Source organism: Triturus cristatus, chromosome 10 (genome assembly GCF_964204655.1).
Source record: "Triturus cristatus chromosome 10, aTriCri1.1, whole genome shotgun sequence".
Taxonomy (NCBI): Eukaryota; Metazoa; Chordata; class Amphibia; order Caudata; family Salamandridae; genus Triturus; species Triturus cristatus.
Genome location: NC_140593.1, coordinates 241,143,326 through 241,162,800, shown reverse-complemented (window position 1 = coordinate 241,162,800; position 19,475 = coordinate 241,143,326). Strand labels below are relative to the sequence as shown.

At 48.5% G+C, this 19,475-nt stretch overlaps 1 pseudogene; it reads right to left on the bottom strand.

Annotated features, from left to right (window-relative positions):
• Positions 1-4,486: 4,486 nt before the first annotated feature.
• Positions 4,487-18,969, bottom strand: LOC146789266 (YEATS domain-containing protein 4-like; annotated as a pseudogene).
• Between the last annotated feature and the right edge of the window lie 506 nt (positions 18,970-19,475).

Genomic DNA, 19,475 nt, shown 5'->3' with positions numbered 1-19,475 from the left:
TCCATGGTATTTTTTGTCTATTAAATGAACTATCTATTTCAATAAATTGTTCAAGGTTTGGATTTTTCACAGTTTCCATTGGCGGTGTATTTGGTGTCACCACCGCAGAAGCCTGTTGATATGGAGGGGGTCTTTTATTTAAAATGTCCTCCAGAAACTCATCAGTATCGCTAATTCCATACCCACACATCTCTGATACTGCATACTTCTTTTTCTCTGTACACTTTTTCCCTGTTACCTCCACAACTGTTCTAGCAGGAAACATACCATCCATCATATTAGCATACCGCCATCGTCTCATCCTGTCTTCATGACTCAAACCCCATACTCTGTGTCTCTCTCGTTCATACATCTCATCTTCCCATTCACCTAGGGCTTCTAACTGAGTCGGTCTAGGTCTCGGTTCAAGTATTATCATTCTGCCTCTTAAATTTTGAAGTACAGCTGTGCTAAACAAACCAGTTTCTGGAAATGCCTATGCTCCATTATTTTGAGTATATTTCGCCCAATTTTCCAACCAAATACAAGTATGATAGCCATATTTCATCATCTTATAAGATGCTGGTGTTTTCGGTGGAGGAAGCACTTCTCCTTCTCTCGTTACAACCTTTTTGACTTTTTAAAAATATTCTTTAGCTTCGTAAACCATGATAGTTTCTCTCTAACCCATTCATCAAAAGCCATATTTTCACTATTGTTTGTCGACGCAACTTCAAACTATTCTCCTTCAATCTGCTTGTCTATTCTGTCCTATCCCAGCGCGACTCACTCTAATGCACCAATCCGAAAGCTCTACGTCACTCTCACACTGTCAGGCTCCATGATATCATGGCAGCCGTTTTTGAGTTCGTGAGTGAATACGCCGCTATCCGGCGTATACGTCAATTGAATACGCCGCTATCCGGCGTATACGTCGAGTACAACTACATTTCCCAGAGGCAGGAGCGGCAAGACAACGCTTCCGCCCGCACTGCAGAGCCGATTATTATGTGTACGCATCGGTACACGAGAAGAGAGAGTCGTGTGCATTCCGGCTTTGTATATCCTTGAAACGCGCCACGGATATTTGGGGACATTGGCCCTTGCAGACTTCTGGTGAGGTGGGGTCGGGAACTTCGGATTCCGGTGGCCTTTTGTAATCCTTACGGTAAGGGGGCAGTGCACTAGGTGTTCCTCCTCGTTGGAGAGCAACACGTTTGTCGGCTCATGCGAGTCGACGGAATACCAGTGCCCATTCCTATGAAACGACATATGGTGATTGCCGTGTGAACCATTGTGTGAGACAATTACTTATCCAGCAACATGGAGAGAGTGTGAAAATCGAGGGCTTTAGGAAAAGCGCCTCGTTCATGACCAGCTATTCTGTTATGTTGACTGAGCGTTCCTCATCGTTGGTGAGCCACACGTTTGTCGGCTCGTGCGAGTGAGGAGACCAGTGCCCATGCTTATGAAGTTATATATGTTTGTTGCTGTCTAAAAAACATTACGAGAAAAAACGAACCTTGCTGAGTATGAACCCAGACTGTGTGTTCTGCTTGTATGGTCCAACAACCAAGAGGCGTAGTCCCAGTTCATCTACAAAGATGAGTGATACATAACCCTAATTTTCGTTATGCTTATTTAACAGAGGATTGTGGATAGGATGACATATTCTCATACAACCCCTGTGATGTAAGGTCAAACATAAGCCAGGGTAGGTTTGATAAAGAAGCGCGGGTCACACAGGGGGCCAGAGTTAAGCAAGTACAAACCTGGTAATAACGCTGTTTCTTTTCACCATAGAGTTATATGTATGCAGTGAAGTTCTAGAGGCCTGGTTTAATCGGTCTCAGGTTCTAGGGCAGAGAGTGAGAGCCCCGCCCAGGGGCCACACTTACACTTCTTTTTCTTTACAGGTAATTACCTTCAAACACAAATATAGACATTCAGGAGTAGGCTAGAAAGGGAGTAATGGGGATGCGAGGATTATAACACTGTTGTTCTCTTGTGTCTTTTCAGGTCTCCCTCCCCGCTGTCCCCTCCCTTTCCTTCCCTCGTTCGATCACTTCACTGATCTGCGCTATAATAGCTCACAGACTTGAAGCTATCGAGAGGTGGACCAAATTGAGCATCGATCCGATCCCGAGTAGTGGAGGAGCTCGACACACATTGACCTATTCCAGCGTGTCTTTACGCCAGTACACCAATCAGAAAGTTCTTCGTTCTACCACGACTGGCCAATCCTAGCACGGTCCTTGTTGACGTCCGCTCTACTCCTGCTTCTGCTGACCCCTCCTTTACAAAAATTATCAGCACTAATTCTTAACTCGTTGGTTTGACAAAATCTATTAATTACAACTAGGGCTCCCGGTTTTATGGTATTTATTTTTTTGCCATTTCCGTCTGTATTTATCCATATTTATTTTTTGGGCATTTTATCTGTATTTAGCCACATTTTTTTTTGCCACAAGCAAAAGTTGACGCTGCTAGTATTTTTCCACATTTATTTAAATTGACAATGCACACATGCAATCGGTCGTTATTGGCCAACACATTACATTCATCTGAAAAATGTTCAGTTTGCCGAATGTCCCAAATACGCTTAAAAGTGCTATCACAAGCCATTTGTGTCAGAGCCTGGCAGTTTCTGTCATCGGCACAGAGTGCCAGATCCTCTCCCTCACTGAAAACCATACTGCCCCACTGAGAGAAACACACTCCCTTCAGCTACAACCCAATTGTGCCCTGCTATAAACACCTGGAAGCAACTCAATTCAAATTATGCACTAGACTAGAGTAATATGCTGCCTGAGAAAAAAGTAATAGTGTACTGGAAAAAAGCATACACTCACAGGGAATACACCATAATGCTTTTACACTAATTATTCAGAAATCAATGAGTGTATTTGCTTGAAAAGCTAACAACATGAAAATAAAAGTAGCGCTTCACTGGCAAACTCTGAAAGGTGGCGCTAATGTGTTTGGGTGTAAATAAAACCAAGCTGGCCACTTTGCGACTACTGTGTCTTGTTTTATTTAGTTATGTATTTATTGCTCGCATCTTAAAAGCTTTTTTCTCTCCTTCTGAGGCTGCATTTTGGTGTAGAAAAATGTACGACAAAGACATTTGAAGCAAACTTGTTTTTTCCTTTTTTGGATCCATTTCACAGAGAAACGAATGACGGAAAGGAGAGGAAAGAACAATCACGGTTTTCTACAAGTGAGGAGGAGCACAATAGAAAGAGAGGGAAAGAGAGGGAAGAAGAGGAAGAAAGAGAAGCAGCAGAAGTGGACACTGTCCTGGTCTTGTCCAGTAAAAAGGAAGAGACCGCAGCGGTTATGGGCTATGCAGTCCAGCCACAAACTCTGCATACACTCCAGTCTGTGGCGTAGAAAGGCTTTGAGTTTGTGGCCAGATTGTTCTTACAGCCACACATATACAGTGTACTGCTCTGCAGTCCGGCCACAAACTCGGCAACACTCCACTGATGTAGCTAGGCTTTGGCACACCAGGGGTTGCTGGCATTCGGTTCCTGTTTTTGCCGCCCCCAAAACTGCATACGCTACTGACTCCAGCCCCACTCCCCTCCCCTCTTCCCCGAGGGCACTTACTTTTGTTTACGATCCCGGCAGCTAATTACCACAGAACAAAACAAGAGCTGGCAAAACCAGCAAACTGGCATCCACAGTAAAACAATAATTATAACGAGGGCAGCTCTTGCACGCCCTCGCCTTTAAACGATCTTACCTGTTTTTTCGTTAACACCAGTCACTTCGGAAAGAGTTCTAAGTAGGGTAAAGAACATGTGAAAGTTGCATGCTTCCGGCCGGGTCATCGCCACTTTAAGGATTTTCGAGGGCCTTGGCGCAGTAGTTTGGAGACGTGCTGAGGTGAAGTACAGCTTGCTTTGTTGAGTCTTGGCCTAGGGCGTTGCACGTGCCCCGCTGGCTAAGGTTACCACATGTTTTTATCAGGCACATCTGGGACACGCTGTCTTTATGGCACTGAGCGAGCAAGTGCAGAGTTCAGGCCTTTCCAAGTTAGGGGTGCTAAGGGCAGGGAGACTGAAGCAACTTGTGTTCTTTTACTACTTGCCGGGATGTTACTTCGGGAAGACCACTAAGTTACACAGGGTTGATTGGTTGTCCTGAATTCTAGTTAGGCCCTAACACCTGTGATAGAGAAAACAGCTTTATTAATATCATTGTATGCAGCAAGGACCTCTAGGCGCTCCAGAAAAATAGACTATACATTTATAGAATAAGGATTTACCAGAATTCATTGTGGAAGGAGAGGCAGTGCCTCTCAAAATAACTTTACATGGAGGAGTAATACTTCTGAAACATTTTATTTTTAGGGAAGGGATGTGAATGTTTAGTCTGAGTAATAAAATAAATTTAATTTCAGATTTCACTAGCTTAGTATGGCAGGATCTGATAACACCAAGAAAATTAGGAGAACATGTAGAAGAAACAATAACCTAGGTTGCAGTTGCAGAAACACGTGCAGAAATACAAACTTGCCCACTGATTAAGCACAGTAGCACTTACAATTTATGTAGTTTTTAGCAACTGTAACACTGGACTACAATAATGTCCTATCTACTGGATCATTTGTGTGATGAGCAGGTCAACAGAGCTAAATGCCAAACATAAAGGTTAAAACCAACACAATGTTAGGTTCCAGTGTAAACAATAAACAGGAACATGTCAGTTTCCTCTCCATTTAAAATAAGGGCATTTGGCAAGACATTGTCCAATATGTTTATATTAGTAAACTTTACCAATGGCTTTGAGATGCGCAACAATGTCCAGTTAGCACTTATAAAATCGTTCACATATAAAAATTGCAGTTCTGCTTGAAGGCATCAACATCTACATGAGTGTGCCAACTTGCAACAAGTTTTCGATTTGGACCAGTCTGCTACTGTTATTCTGTTAGTTGGTTTCTAAATGTCTTTAGAGAGATCATCTTCTTCAAGTTTCTTAATTTCATTTTTCAAACTGTTAATAGTTTCACGACTAGCTTTCAACCTTTCTTTGAGATCAGAGATTTCAAAATTGATTTTCTTTCTAGCAGCGTCCATCTTCTCCTTAGTTTTGGTTTCCAATTCGCTAAATTCAGTTTCATGCTTGTATGCTCCGAGTGTTAACTGGCGAGATGTTGTCAATAGCTGTTGCATCATGGCTGTGGGATTCTGGAAAATCATTTCGTCATAAAATTCAGAAACCGGGAGGAGCCTAGCGCGCAACCAAGATGGCCGCGTAGGTGCGAGGCTCCCGAGGACCTCCGCAACCTCCTACGTTTATCCTGCCTTCATCCTGAATCGGTTGAGGGGACTGTGTCGGTGAGCCTGAGCCGAGGTGGTACCCGTTTTCCGTTTTTGAATCGGACCCCGGGTGCCGGGGTGAGCACTGACCGAAGTTTGCGGCCTACTTCCCTCCTGACCCCGGATTCGAGTTTGGGGGTAACCCAGTGGCGAAGTGAACAACAACGGCGGGCTGGGCCTGGCGAGTCGCGTACACCGCACTTTCACTTTCGCTTTTGACTCCCCTTGCCCTCATCGCAAGTGGGATTACGGCGCTTCTTTGTGTTGGGGTGGCCTCGCTGGGAGACCCTGCCTGCCTGCCTGCGGTGGCCCGCTCTGCCGTCCTGGGGTGACCCCCGGGGCTCTCGGCCTTGATTGCTTGCTCTCCACTGCGTGGCTGGTGAGGGCGCGAGCCACACGACGATGGCCACGAAGCAGGATGGGGATCGGTTGAAGGCCAATTCTACCCGGCGTGGCACCGCGCATCAGGCCAACATTATGGACCGCTACACCCTCCCGAAGGGGTCTCCCGGCGGATCGCACAAGTCCTCCGAGTGCCCCTCGGATGCCCCGGATTTGCCTGCGGATCTGACTTTGCAGGATGTTATGGGCGCCATTGCTGAGATGAAGACCTCAGTGGGCCAGCAATTCGACACCTTGGCACATAAACTCGACGCGGTCCTCATCGATGTCAACCTTGTTAGAGCCGCTCTCTCTAAGACAAATGACCGGGTCGACTCTTTGGCCCACACCGCGTCGGGCCTCACGACTGAGGTAGCGGCCCTTCAGACGGAGGTGCATCGGCTCCGTCAGGCAAGTGCGCTCCTGGATCGGCGCCTGGAGGACTCCGAGAGTAGGGCCCGGAGGAATAATATCCGCATTATTGGAGTGCCCGAGGGACGGGAGGAATCGGCGGCGGATCTCTTTGTGGAGGACCTGATCTCTACCCATCTCCAGCCTAAGGGGCTGAGTAAATTTTTTGCGGTGGAGAGGGCTCATAGAGTTCCCGGAGGCAGGCCGAAGGTCGGAGCCCCTCCGCGGCCTCTTATTGCCCGTATTTTTAACTTTCGGGACAGGGATGCGATTTTGCAAGCTTCCAGACTGCAAGGGCCGATTACGCTGGAGAACATGGAGGTGAACTTTTATCCTGACTTCACGCAGGCGGTCCAGAAGCAGAGACTGAGTTTCCTGGGCGTCAAGCGGCGGCTTCGGGACATGAACCTAAAATATGCCATGCTTTTCCCGGCCAGGCTGCGGGTGGAGGCGGATGGTCGCACTCACTTTTTTGACCGTCCTGAAATGGCCGGGGACTGGTTGGACACTTTGACTGGGGGACATGGTCGGGATGGAGGGGGGGCGACGGGAGGTGAGCGCTCACCGGACCGGGTCTGAGGTACTGACACCGTGGCTCACCCCGGATGATGCCACTTTCGGCCATGCTTAGGGTCTTTTGCCTATTGTGCCTTGTTTCCCCTCCATGGGAGGTTGTGCTGGGTCTCGAGGGGGTTCTCCCTCCTCCTCTAGGGGGTCTTAGTAGTTTCATTTACATAGGGGCGACAGGCACACTGCAAGTTGGGGGGGCTGTTCGGGCTCATGCAGGGGTGCAGGGAGGGGGGAGTTTTGTTGGGGCTGTTGGGTTGGGGTTGGGTATTGTTTATTTGTACCACAAGGCAGATGTATTGTTGTGCTACTTCTTGTCAGGACTGTGGCTGGTGATGCTAGATTTCCGACATTCAACATACACCCGAGAAGTCAGGCAGGTCGTTTGGCAGGTAGGCGAAGAAAGGTTTCAGTTAGATCGCTCACTGCCTTCATGCGACCCTTTAGTGTTTAGGTATTTAGTTCCCTTCCCCAAGATGGCCGCTGGTAGGCTCATCTGCCCTCTTACTATTTCTGGTGCGTGCAGCGGTGTAGTCTTTCCCCAGGTTTGAAGTGCGCGAGCGCGTCCTCAGCGCGGCGCACTTCAACCGTCAAATTTGATGTGACGAGACGGAGTTTTCTAGTGCTCCGTAATTCCTAGGAAGAATCCCTGTCTAGTTTTGTAGTCATTTCGGGAGAGAGCCTTATTCCCCACTAGGCTCCTTATCAGTCCCTCGAATTTTGGGTCCAAACCTTCATTTCCTCGCCTCACCTCAGGAGCACAGTTTTAGTTCCAGTGACAGCAGGAGGTGTGGAAGTTCAAACCCCTCTCGTTCCTCAACGCCTCAGCGGAAAAGAAGAAGGTAGTAACAATTCTAGAACTTACTCAACTGGGAAGTAAGTGCAGCCTTTTCTTTTCCTGTAATCTCGCTGTTAGCATTCAGTGACAATCAATATGAAAGGAGAGAGGAATGAGTCAAATTTCCTGTGGTGAAGTTATAGCGAAAGAGAGAGAAAGAGAGGCTCGCTATAGCAAGACTGTTCCCAGAGTACAATTCGTTGCAGAAGCAGAACTTGAGAGAGGGAAGACACAAGGAGTAGAGTAAGGACTACATGAGACTTCGCTAAAGTTGCAACAGTGCATATATAATATATATATATATATATATATACATATATGTTTGAACTTTCCAAACTTCGTTCTTCAGCATTGCTCAGAAACTTGAAGAAAGAATTGTCAGCAAAAGTACTGTGAACTTTAATGAAAATACATAATCCTCTGGGTAGAATCCAGGTAACGAAGGGTCTCTTGGGGTGGTAGAGGGATTCCTTGAAGACTAGGATTACATGTGCTTCTATTTGCAGGAGTGAACCCACCATCAACTCCATATCACACCCACTAGAAGGTTTCTACTAAGCAAGAGCAGAGAGCGGCAACCACTGTGTCAGGACAGGTATAGTTGGGTAAAGCAGGGTTTTTATGAGCGTAGAGAGTAGTAGAATTGTTGCTGAGTAATTCTCGTTACAGGAATTCGGAAGAAGAACTCCCAAGTCCAGTCCAGGAAGAAGACGCAGTGCTGTCTCTCTTTTCTGTCCAATTCCCCTTTCCCCCTCACTGCTGCTCGCGAGCCCTCGAACTCGCGGTAGCGGAGTGGGGGAGTGGAGAACAAGCATCGGCTCCTGTGGAAAAGGCACAATCTACTCAGGAACTTGACAGATTGAAGTGCCCGCAATTTATTTCCACCCGAGCACGATGGCTGAGGGAATTGATGTAAAGGCTCTAGCTACGGTGTTAGATAGCATCCAGAAACAGCTCAGTGATACCTTGGAAGATAACAAGTCCCTTAGAGAAGAGGTTAGGAAGTCCGCCCAAGAAGCTCGTTATTTGCGTCAGCAGTTTGACGAGTTTTCTGGGGGTCCTCATTCCACAGTTAAGGAAGATAAGCGTCCCTCTTTTGCTCCTGCCCCGTCTGCTGCAGAACTCACTACACAGGTAATTCATGCAATCTCCCCGACTATTCCATTGGCAGCTCCTGAAAGATTTAGTGGGGATCCACATCAGGCCCAAATTTTCCTCACACAATGTTCATTACACTATCTCTGTCGGCCCATCATTTTTAAGGAAGATCAGTCTAAGGTGGCTTTCATGCTGTCGTACCTGAGTGGAGATGCAGCTGCCTGGTCCATGCCTTTGGTGAACAACAACGATCCCATTTTGTATGATTTTGAAGGATTCAAGAGAGAATTTTTGCGGATTTTTGACAGAAGATCCATCTCCCAGTCCACGGACAATGAGTTGTTAGATCTAAAGCAGGGGAATCGCGAATTAGTGGCATACTTAGCCCAATTCAACAAACTGATTGTGGAAACAAGTTGGCCTGAGGCAAAACGAGCTGCAATTTTCTATCGTGGTTTAAAGGATGAGCTAAAGGATGGCCTATCACAGATCCCAAGGCGTCCCACAGAGGTTTCTGAATTATTTGACTTAGTTCTTCAGATTGATCAGCGACAAAGTGAAAGAAAGAATGAGAGACGCAAGGAATTTAGGAATGTCCCGCCTCGGTTTGACAGAATTAAATCTGAGGGATCTAGGCAAAAGGAAGCGGCGTCAGAGGATGAGCCTATGCAAATTGGTTCTGTAAGAGGGCCTCTGATGAAGGAAGAACGGGAGAAGAGACGTCTGGGCAAGTTGTGTATGTACTGTGGGAACTCTGGTCACTTTGTGCGGGAATGTACTAAGAAGCCCAAGAGCAACTTTGGGGTAAAAGATCGGCTCCACCAGTAGAAGGGGTTGCCCTGGTGGAAGCGAAGGAACAGTCAACTCCAGAACCTAAACTCGTGGCTAATACTCTGCAATCGTCGGCGCCACATTTGATTCTATCTGTTCAAATAAGATTCGGAGGTCGGATCAAGGATGGGATTTCTGTCATGATTGACTCTGGGGCTACAGGAAATTTTTGCGACATTGGTTTTGCCAAGACACTCGGAATTATCTTTGTGAGGAAGGAAAGGCCTGAGCCGGTCCGCGCAGTGGACGGGACGAGCTTGTCCTCTGGTCCAATAGTATTCGATTCTGAGGAAATCTTGTTGTGTGGACCTGGTCAACATCTTAGTTCCTTGCAATTTAGTTTGATCGACGCTCCGCAATTTCAGCTGATCCTGGGTCTGCCTTGGCTCACCGAGCATAATCCATTAATTGATTGGGCCAGACGTTCGATTTGCATGAACTCTGAGTATTGTCTACGTCATTGTTTTCACGCGGATCCTGATCCACCAGAAGTTTCACAATCCCAATTCTTAGCAAGCTTGCCTAAGACTATTTGTGCGTTAGACACTCAAGAAATTCCTCCAGAATACGAAGATCTTGCCTCGGTGTTCGATGAAAGAGAAGCAGAACGTTTACCTCCTCATCGAGAGTATGACTGTCGAATTGAGCTGGAGCCAGGAGCCTCCCTCCCCTGTAGTCGGATTTACGCGCTGTCTGAAGCGGAAAATGTCCATCTCAAGGAATATCTGAACCGATATTTGGCCAACGGGTTCATTCGCCCTTCTCAGTCGCCGGTCTCGTCTCCACTCTTTTTTATCCCCAAGAAAGATGGTCAATTAAGAACTTGCATCGACTACCGCGCCCTTAACTTGGTCACCAAGAAGAATCGTTATCCTCTCCCTTTGATTTCGGAGCTGCTAGACCAGGTAAAGGGAGCGAAGGTTTATATAAAATTGGATTTGAGAGGGGCTTACCATTTGGTACGCATGGCTGAAGGCGAAGAGTGGAAGACAGCTTTTCGTACCCGTTTTGGTTTGTTCGAGTACCAAGTCATGCCATTTGGCTTATGCAATGCTCCGGCAGCATTCCAGCACTTTGTAAATGACGTATTGCGAGAATTTTTAGATCGTTTCGCAGTGGTTTACATAGATGACATCCTCATATTCTCAGCCAGCGAGGAAGAACATATCCAGCACGTTAGATCCATTTTGAAGAAATTGCTTGAAAATCAACTTTTTGTCAAACTGGAGAAGTGTGTTTTTCATACGACTCAAGTTGAGTTTTTGGGATTCGTGTTGTCCTCCGATGGAGTTTCTATGGATGAATCTAAGGTGCGAGCAATCAAGGAGTGGCCCTCTCCGCCTTCAGTAAAGGAAGTACAGAGTTTCCTTGGCTTCGCCAATTTTTATAGGCGATTTATCATCAACTTTTCTGAGCGAGTTTGTCCACTCACAAGATTATTGAGAAAGAAGACCAAATTTGAGTGGAATGCGGAAACGGAATTAGCATTTAACGAGCTCAAGAAAATCTTTGTATCTTCACCAGTCTTGCTCCATCCGGATCCGGGAGAACCATTTTTTGTGGAGGCAGATGCCTCCGACTTGGCCACTGGAGGGGTTTTGTCCCAGCGCCATAAGCGGACAGGTCAGCTACATCCCGTAGCCTTTCGTTCTAGAAAGTTATCTGCGGCAGAAATCAATTATTCCATTGCGGATAAGGAACTGTTGGCAGTTAAGGATGCCTTCTCTGAATGGAGACATTATTTGCTGGGAGCAAGGCATGTGGTGACGGTATTTACCGACCATCGGAATCTCCAGTTTTTGAAATCCGCTCGAACACTTACCCCACGCCAGTTGAGATGGTCCCTATTTTTTGCAGATTACGATTTTGTTTTAACTTACAAACCTGGATCGGCAAATGGGAAGGCAGATGCCTTATCTCGCCTAAATGTGAGCGCCGACATCAAGACTGCTGAGAAAGGAGTCATAATTCCAGTAGATCGGATAATCGGAACACTCTCCTACTCCGACATAGAACAGAAGTTGCCAAACTTGCGGTCTCTAGAAGAAGTTAGAGGTTGGACGGCAAAAGGGAAGGATTATCAAGTCAAGAATGGAAGACCCGTCTACCAAGACAAGTTGTTCGTGTCAAGTCAGAAGCTGCAAGAACAAATCATAGAACACTTTCATGACAATATGTTGGCCGGACACAAGGGTGTGAAGAAGACTACAGAACTGATCCGAAGAGAGTTTTGGTGGCCTGCAATGGAAGCTCAGGTGCGGCAGTATGTAGCTACTTGCGAGTCATGTATCAAGGGGAAGACACTTAGAAGGGCTCCCCAAGGGTTTTTGCAGCCTTTGCCCCCTGCCCCGTACCCGTGGCATACCATTTCAATGGATTTCATTGTGGATCTTCCATCTAGTGAAGGTCTTTCTGTCATTTGGGTGGTGGTGGACCATTTTTCCAAGATGAGTCATTTTATCCCTTTAAAAGCCCTCCCAAATGCTACACAGCTGTCCAAACTATTCACACAGCACATTGTAAGGGCCCATGGAATTCCAAAGGTCGTTATCTCAGACAGGGGCCCTCAGTTTGTCTCTCGTTTTTGGAGATCCTTTGTGAAAAAATTGGGAGTAGACTCCCGTCTGTCTTCCAGTTTCCATCCTGAGACGGATGGACAGACGGAGAGAGTGAATCAGGAGCTGGAGCAGTTCCTGCGCTTGTTCTTGATGGATCAGGAAGGAGATTGGCCAGACCTGATTTGGGCGGCAGAGTTCGCTTATAACAATGCCGAGCATGCTTCCACAGGCTACTCTCCGTTCTATTTAAATTCTGGTCGTCATCCTAACGCTTGGGTAGATAAAGAGACTAGTGATGTTCCTGCAGTGGAGACAGTGGTTCAGGATTTACATAAGGCATTTCAATTAGCTTCTAGAAATCTGTCTAAAGCTAAAATTTCCTACAAGAAGCAGGCCGACAAGAAGAGGCGTCCAAATCCAGTGTATGAAAAGGGAGATCTAGTCTGGTTGTCTACTAGAAATTTACGCCTGAAGGGGAATAGAAAGTTTCAACCGAGGTACATGGGTCCCTTTCAGGTAGACAGAATGGTGAATCCAGTCAGTGTGAAGGTATGTCTTCCTCCTAGGTTGAGGATACATCCAGTTTTTCATGTTTCCCTGCTCCAGCGTAGTCCAAGAGGGTTTAGGTCCAGAAATTCACCTTCCCCGGTCTTGGTGCAGGGGCAGGAGGAATTTGAGGTGAAAAGAATACTAGATTCTAAATTTCAAAGAGGGAAAATTTACTATCTAGTCGACTGGAAGGGTTGCGGTCCTGAAGAGAGATCTTGGGAGCCCCACTCCAATATCCATGCTCCGCTTTTGCTGAGAGATTTTCACCGTGCACACCCCTCTAAGCCCAAGGGGGTTAGGGAGGGGGTTTTGGTGGGAGGTACTGTCAGGACTGTGGCTGGTGATGCTAGATTTCCGACATTCAACATACACCCGAGAAGTCAGGCAGGTCGTTTGGCAGGTAGGCGAAGAAAGGTTTCAGTTAGATCGCTCACTGCCTTCATGCGACCCTTTAGTGTTTAGGTATTTAGTTCCCTTCCCCAAGATGGCCGCTGGTAGGCTCATCTGCCCTCTTACTATTTCTGGTGCGTGCAGCGGTGTAGTCTTTCCCCAGGTTTGAAGTGCGCGAGCGCGTCCTCAGCGCGGCGCACTTCAACCGTCAAATTTGATGTGACGAGACGGAGTTTTCTAGTGCTCCGTAATTCCTAGGAAGAATCCCTGTCTAGTTTTGTAGTCATTTCGGGAGAGAGCCTTATTCCCCACTAGGCTCCTTATCAGTCCCTCGAATTTTGGGTCCAAACCTTCATTTCCTCGCCTCACCTCGGGAGCACAGTTTTAGTTCCAGTGACAGCAGGAGGTGTGGAAGTTCAAACCCCTCTCGTTCCTCAACGCCTCAGCGGAAAAGAAGAAGGTAGTAACAATTCTAGAACTTACTCAACTGGGAAGTAAGTGCAGCCTTTTCTTTTCCTGTAATCTCGCTGTTAGCATTCAGTGACAATCAATATGAAAGGAGAGAGGAATGAGTCAAATTTCCTGTGGTGAAGTTATAGCGAAAGAGAGAGAAAGAGAGGCTCGCTATAGCAAGACTGTTCCCAGAGTACAATTCGTTGCAGAAGCAGAACTTGAGAGAGAGAAGACACAAGGAGTAGAGTAAGGACTACATGAGACTTCGCTAAAGTTGCAACAGTGCATATATAATATATATATATATACATATATGTTTGAACTTTCCAAACTTCGTTCTTCAGCATTGCTCAGAAACTTGAAGAAAGAATTGTCAGCAAAAGTACTGTGAACTTTAATGAAAATACATAATCCTCTGGGTAGAATCCAGGTAACGAAGGGTCTCTTGGGGTGGTAGAGGGATTCCTTGAAGACTAGGATTACATGTGCTTCTATTTGCAGGAGTGAACCCACCATCAACTCCATATCACACCCACTAGAAGGTTTCTACTAAGCAAGAGCAGAGAGCGGCAACCACTGTGTCAGGACAGGTATAGTTGGGTAAAGCAGGGTTTTTATGAGCGTAGAGAGTAGTAGAATTGTTGCTGAGTAATTCTCGTTACAGGAATTCGGAAGAAGAACTCCCGAGTCCAGTCCAGGAAGAAGACGCAGTGCTGTCTCTCTTTTCTGTCCAATTCCCCTTTCCCCCTCACTGCTGCTCGCGAGCCCTCGAACTCGCGGTAGCGGAGTGGGGGAGTGGAGAACAAGCATCGGCTCCTGTGGAAAAGGCACAATCTACTCAGGAACTTGACACTTCTACAGTGCTCCCTGGGGGGAGATGGCTCGATTTCAGCTATGATGGGGGGTAGGGGACTGAGTCTTTTGTCCTGGAATGTCAATGGACTGGGGGACAGGATAAAACGGGGTGTGGTCCTGCAGTTTTTAAAACGTATTTCTCCCGATATAGTATTTCTGCAGGAAACACACCTCATTGGAAACTCCTTTCGTGCTATGAATAGACGGGGCTATCGCCTTATAGCCCACTCGGGCTTCACCTCTGGTTCGAGGGGCGTGGGACTTATGGTTAAAACTTCGCTCCCGTTGGAAATGGATGAGGTGTTCCATGATGACAGGGGACGGTACACGGCTCTGGTGGGTAGATTGGAGGGTAGAGTGATTGTTTTAGTTTCTGTTTATGTCCCGCCAGGGTTGCAAACAACTACTTTTGCTGATCTGGGACGCCTCCTCCTTGGCCTTCCGGAGGGGATTCTAGTGGTTGGGGGAGATTTTAACGCTGTAGTTTCCGGTACTGAGGATCGTCACCCTCCTAGGGATCTCCCCCGTGCCCAAGCGTGGTTGTCCGGCCTCTTGGATACATTGGGGCTGGTGGATTGTTGGCGGCTGAAGCACCCTACGCAGATACAGTACACCTTTCATTCCGGGGCTCATGGCAGTCTTTCAAGGCTTGATTATGTTCTGATGCCGGCGGCACAGGCGGGGAGGGTTGGGGAGGTACGACATTTGGCGCGGGGTATTTCGGACCACTCCCCGCTCCTGCTGCACTTTGACATTGTCCCGAGGGGGAGGGGAGGGTGGTCCCGGTCAATCCCTGGTACCTGCGTGACCCCACAATTCGCGCAGCTTTGGTTAAATCTCTTGAGCGGCATTTTGAAGATAATGTGGGGTCTGTATCGTCTGCGGTCTCTATGTGGGAGGCGTTTAAGACGGTAATCCGGGGGAAGGCCCGGTCCCTTATTTCCCATTCCCGGAGGCGCGAGCGGGAGGAGGTGACCCGTATTGAAGCTGAGATAGCTGGGTTGGAGGGTGATCTGGAATGTGGGGTGACGGATGACAAATTACATGCTCTCCGACTCAAGCAGGCGGACTATAAGGCCCTCGTCACGGAGGCAGCCAGGGGCCTCAGTAGAGAGCAGCAGGGGAGACTGTATGATGTGGGTGATAAGGCTGGCAAATTGATTGCGTGGCTGGATAAAAAGGAGAGAGCGAGTCGAGTTGTCCCGTCAATTGAGAAATTGGATGGTGTGTGTGTCACTGAACCGGGTGAAATTGTTGACTGCTTCGCAGAATATTTCCGTGGGGTGTATTCCCCGGTGTCTTCCCGCTCGGAAGAGGATTCCCATGCCCTGCTCAGGGACATTGCACTGCCTTCCCTTTCGGAGGAGGATAAAGTGTCGTTGGACGCCGCCCCAACATCTGAGGAGATTGCCCTCGCCATAAGTTTGGTCGCTTCCGGCAAGGCCATGGGTCCTAATGGCCTTCCCATCGAATTGTACAAGCTGCGACCGGATACGCTGGCGCCACATCTCCGTGCTATGTTCCTCGCGGCCCGTTCGGCGGGTTCCCTCCCGCTGGACCAGCGTCTGGCCACTATCGTGGTTATTCATAAGGAGGGGAGGCCGCGGGATCGGGTCACGTCTTACAGGCCCATTTCTCTGTTGAATGCGGAGCCCAAAATTCTCGCCAAGGTGCTGGCTAATCGGCTGGTTAGCGTGGTGTGCGATCTGATTCACCAGGACCAGTCCGGCTTTATCCCTAATCGCAACACCGCGCTCAATCTGCGGCGTTTGCATGGGGTGCTCGCGCGGGTCCCGTTCATACGAGAGCCGGCCATTTTGGCGTCCTTGGACGCCACTATGGCGTTTGACACGCTTGAGTGGCCATATATTTGGGTGATGCTGGCGAAGTTTGGTTTTGGCCCGGGATTCATTGGTTGGGTGAAACTGTTATACTCCGGACCTCTGGCGCAGGTGGTGGTGAACGGTAGAGTGTCGGCTCCGTTCGAGCTGGGCAGGGGTACGCGGCAGGGCTGCCCGCTGTCACCGCTCCTCTTCGCGCTTGCCTTGGAGCCCCTGGCGGAGTGGCTGCGGTGGCATCCTTCCATTCGTGGGCTCCGTTGGACCCCTGAGTATGAGGATCGCGTATCCCTTTACGCGGATGATATCCTTTTATACCTTGCTTCCCCGCGTAAATCGCTGATTGTATTAGTGGATGTTTTGCATTCCTTTGGCCGCAATTCTGGCCTAGTCATCAACTGGGCTAAATCCTGTGTGTATGTCCTCTCCGGGGAGACTCCTATCCTACCGCGGGGCTGTCCTATCCAGGTCGCTCCGCAGGGATTTAAGTACCTGGGTATCTTTATTACCCTGGACGCTGAGGCCCGATATAAACAGAATTTGCTACCCCCCTCCAGCGCCTGAAGGAGGACGTGGCGCGTTGGAGGCGCTTGCCGCTCTCATCGCTTGGCCGTGCGGCATTGTTTAAGATGATGTCGCTGCCACGTTTCCTCTATGCTTTACAGAACACGATGGACGTTGTCCCGGCGCGCTACTTTCGCGAGGTGGAGAGTCTGCAGCGCCACCTATTCTGGGATGGGAGGCCGCGTATCGCCCTTGCGAAGCTGACACTCCCGTGGTATGACGGGGGGGTCGTCCTCCCAGATATCAAACGGTACTACTGGGCCTCCCAGCTGGCCGCGATAAACCACGGCCTTTACGGGCCCGCTCTAAACCCGGCCTTTGAGATGGATAAACTATTACTGCCGGGTGGCGACTATAATCGGGCGCTTTATTCTAGATCGCTCGACGCGCGTCTGACGGGCCCTACGCGGGTCATGGTACGGGTGTGGCACGCGGCAAACTTGGCGATGGGGTGGAAGGATCGATTGACCCGGGCGACGCCACTGTATGCCTCTGAGCGGCTGGGCTCCTTGTGGACCTCGAAGGGCTTTGAGAAGTGGGACATGATAGGCATCAGCAGGGTGGGCGATCTCTGGACGAGGGGGGGATTCAAAACGTTCGATGTGCTGCAGACGGAATTCCAGTTGCAGGACAGGTAGTACTTTCGATATCTACAGGTCCGTCACGCGCTGTTCTCCGTATTCCCGGATGTTGCCTCCATCCCGGAGTACTCCCCTCTGGAAGATAGAGTGCTAGATGGGCATGTGCCGGATGGCACGATTTCCTTGATTTACAAAACGCTCATCAACGATGGCTCGGGACTGTTGACTAGCCTTCGTGAGGCGTGGGTCGCCGATGGATTGGAGCTGGACGACGAGGACTGGGTGTCGGCGGTGGCCTCCCCGAAAGAGGTGGCCATGCCGGCCCGCCTTCGCTTCGTCCAGCTCAAAATACTCCATAGGGTCTATGTTACGGGGCCGGGTCTGATGCGTATGGGATATTCCGTGGATGGGTTGTGTAAGCGTGGGTGTGGTTCATTAGGGACCTTCGTCCATATTTTGTGGGAATGCCCGGAGGTGGCGCGATTCTGGCGTGGTGTGCATGCGGTGTTGCAGGCGGTCACACATGTGCCGCTGCTTCCTGAGGCGAGGAGGTGTTTGCTAAATGTATGGGAGCCGACTGATTACTCAGTGCCGCAGACGTGGTGGGTGACTCTGGGCTATATGGTGGCCAAGCGTGATATAGCGCAATTGTGGGGCTCCCAGAGGTCGCCAACGATCTCGGCATGGAAGGACAACATGGATTGGTGTATGTTTCGGGAAAAAGTGGTGTATGTCGCGAGAGGTAAGCCTGGGAAATGGGTGAAAGTGTGGGGCCCCTGGAACTCCTACCGTGGCAGAATTTGTACCCCGCCGCTGACGCCTGATCTGGCACTGGCCCCGTCTCCCTAGTTTCCTTGTCTCCTTGGTTCTGGGTACGGAGTCCACTTTGTCTCCGCTCCGGCCTGTCCCCCCCCGCTTTTCCTGTGTATCGGTAGGGTCCTCCCCAGGGGAGCTCATACTGCTACTTCGACTTCTTGCTGCCTTGTGGATTTGTTTGTTATTTCTTACATAAAAATGGAACCGCCATCTGGGGGATCCGGACGGTGTGGCCGCCCACGTTTTTTCTTTCCAACTCCTGTGATCTCTCTCACGCTGCAGCATGTGTTTCCCACTTGTATTTTATGCTCTTACTGTTTGCTAGCGGCCGGCCCGAAGGTTGTAGGCCCATTTTTGTATCTCTTTTGACTTCTGTAATAAAGGTTTCAAAAAAAAAAAAAAAAACCATTCAGAAACCACGGTTTTCTTTCCTAGCATGACGTTGGTATCGGACTGGAACAGTTTCAGCAAGTGATACAGAGTAACAGGTCGTTCATTAGGATCAATAAAAAATATTTTGACAAATATTTCAAATTCACCCCAGCCTGTTTCAGTAATTTCATATGGCGGTTTAGTCACAACCCTTAAAGGATTGCCGTAACTTTCATGCAACTTAAATTGGATTTTTTTCACATATGCTGACATGTCCTCATTCCTATAGGGTTTAACATACACTGTCCACTGATGAGTGTGACCATCTTCTTCCCTTTTCTTTCAAAAATATCTGGCTACATTTCCATAAACTATAGGCTTCACAATGGTAACTCCCGTTACGGGTCCCATTCGAAAAACGTAACTGTGTCCTTTGCTGACCTCTGGCCTGGAATCCTACGCCGTAGACAGGTTTACCTGGCCCTGCGCAGCATGCAAGCTCGCTCAAAACAGAGTCCCGTAGAAAAAAGCCAGGATTTGTACGATCGGCGTCGTTCAAACCCGCCCACATGTCCACAGACACTGTACTTGTCTCAGACGAACAAAATAGTTTCATTTCTCTGACTTCACCAGGTAAATAAACACGAGGACGGCGAGGGAAGGTGATGTTGTCTCGTGGCTTGATTGTAGCTGTAAAAGGCTGGTGCAGAGCTCACTCCAGGGGCTGAGCGGAGCCCCGCAAATGGGCCATCTACAAAAACGTTTCATGTTACTGTAGGCAGGCACAGCCCTGGAATCAGGAAGAGGTCTTGGCGAGGCAACTCTGCAGGGAGCATGGCAGTAGTATTGTCCCGTTTTTACATATAAATACAGACAAAGGAAAACTTGTTTTACGTCTGTATATATATGTAAAAATCCATTTAAACGGAAAACCGGGAGCCCTAATTACAACGTAAAACACATTTCCATTGTCTGTTTCTCTAGACAAAAGAGATCGTTTATTCAAACTTTCAAGAATACTGTTTCGTTCGATAAGTGTAGCACTTACCTCTACCTTACCCTTC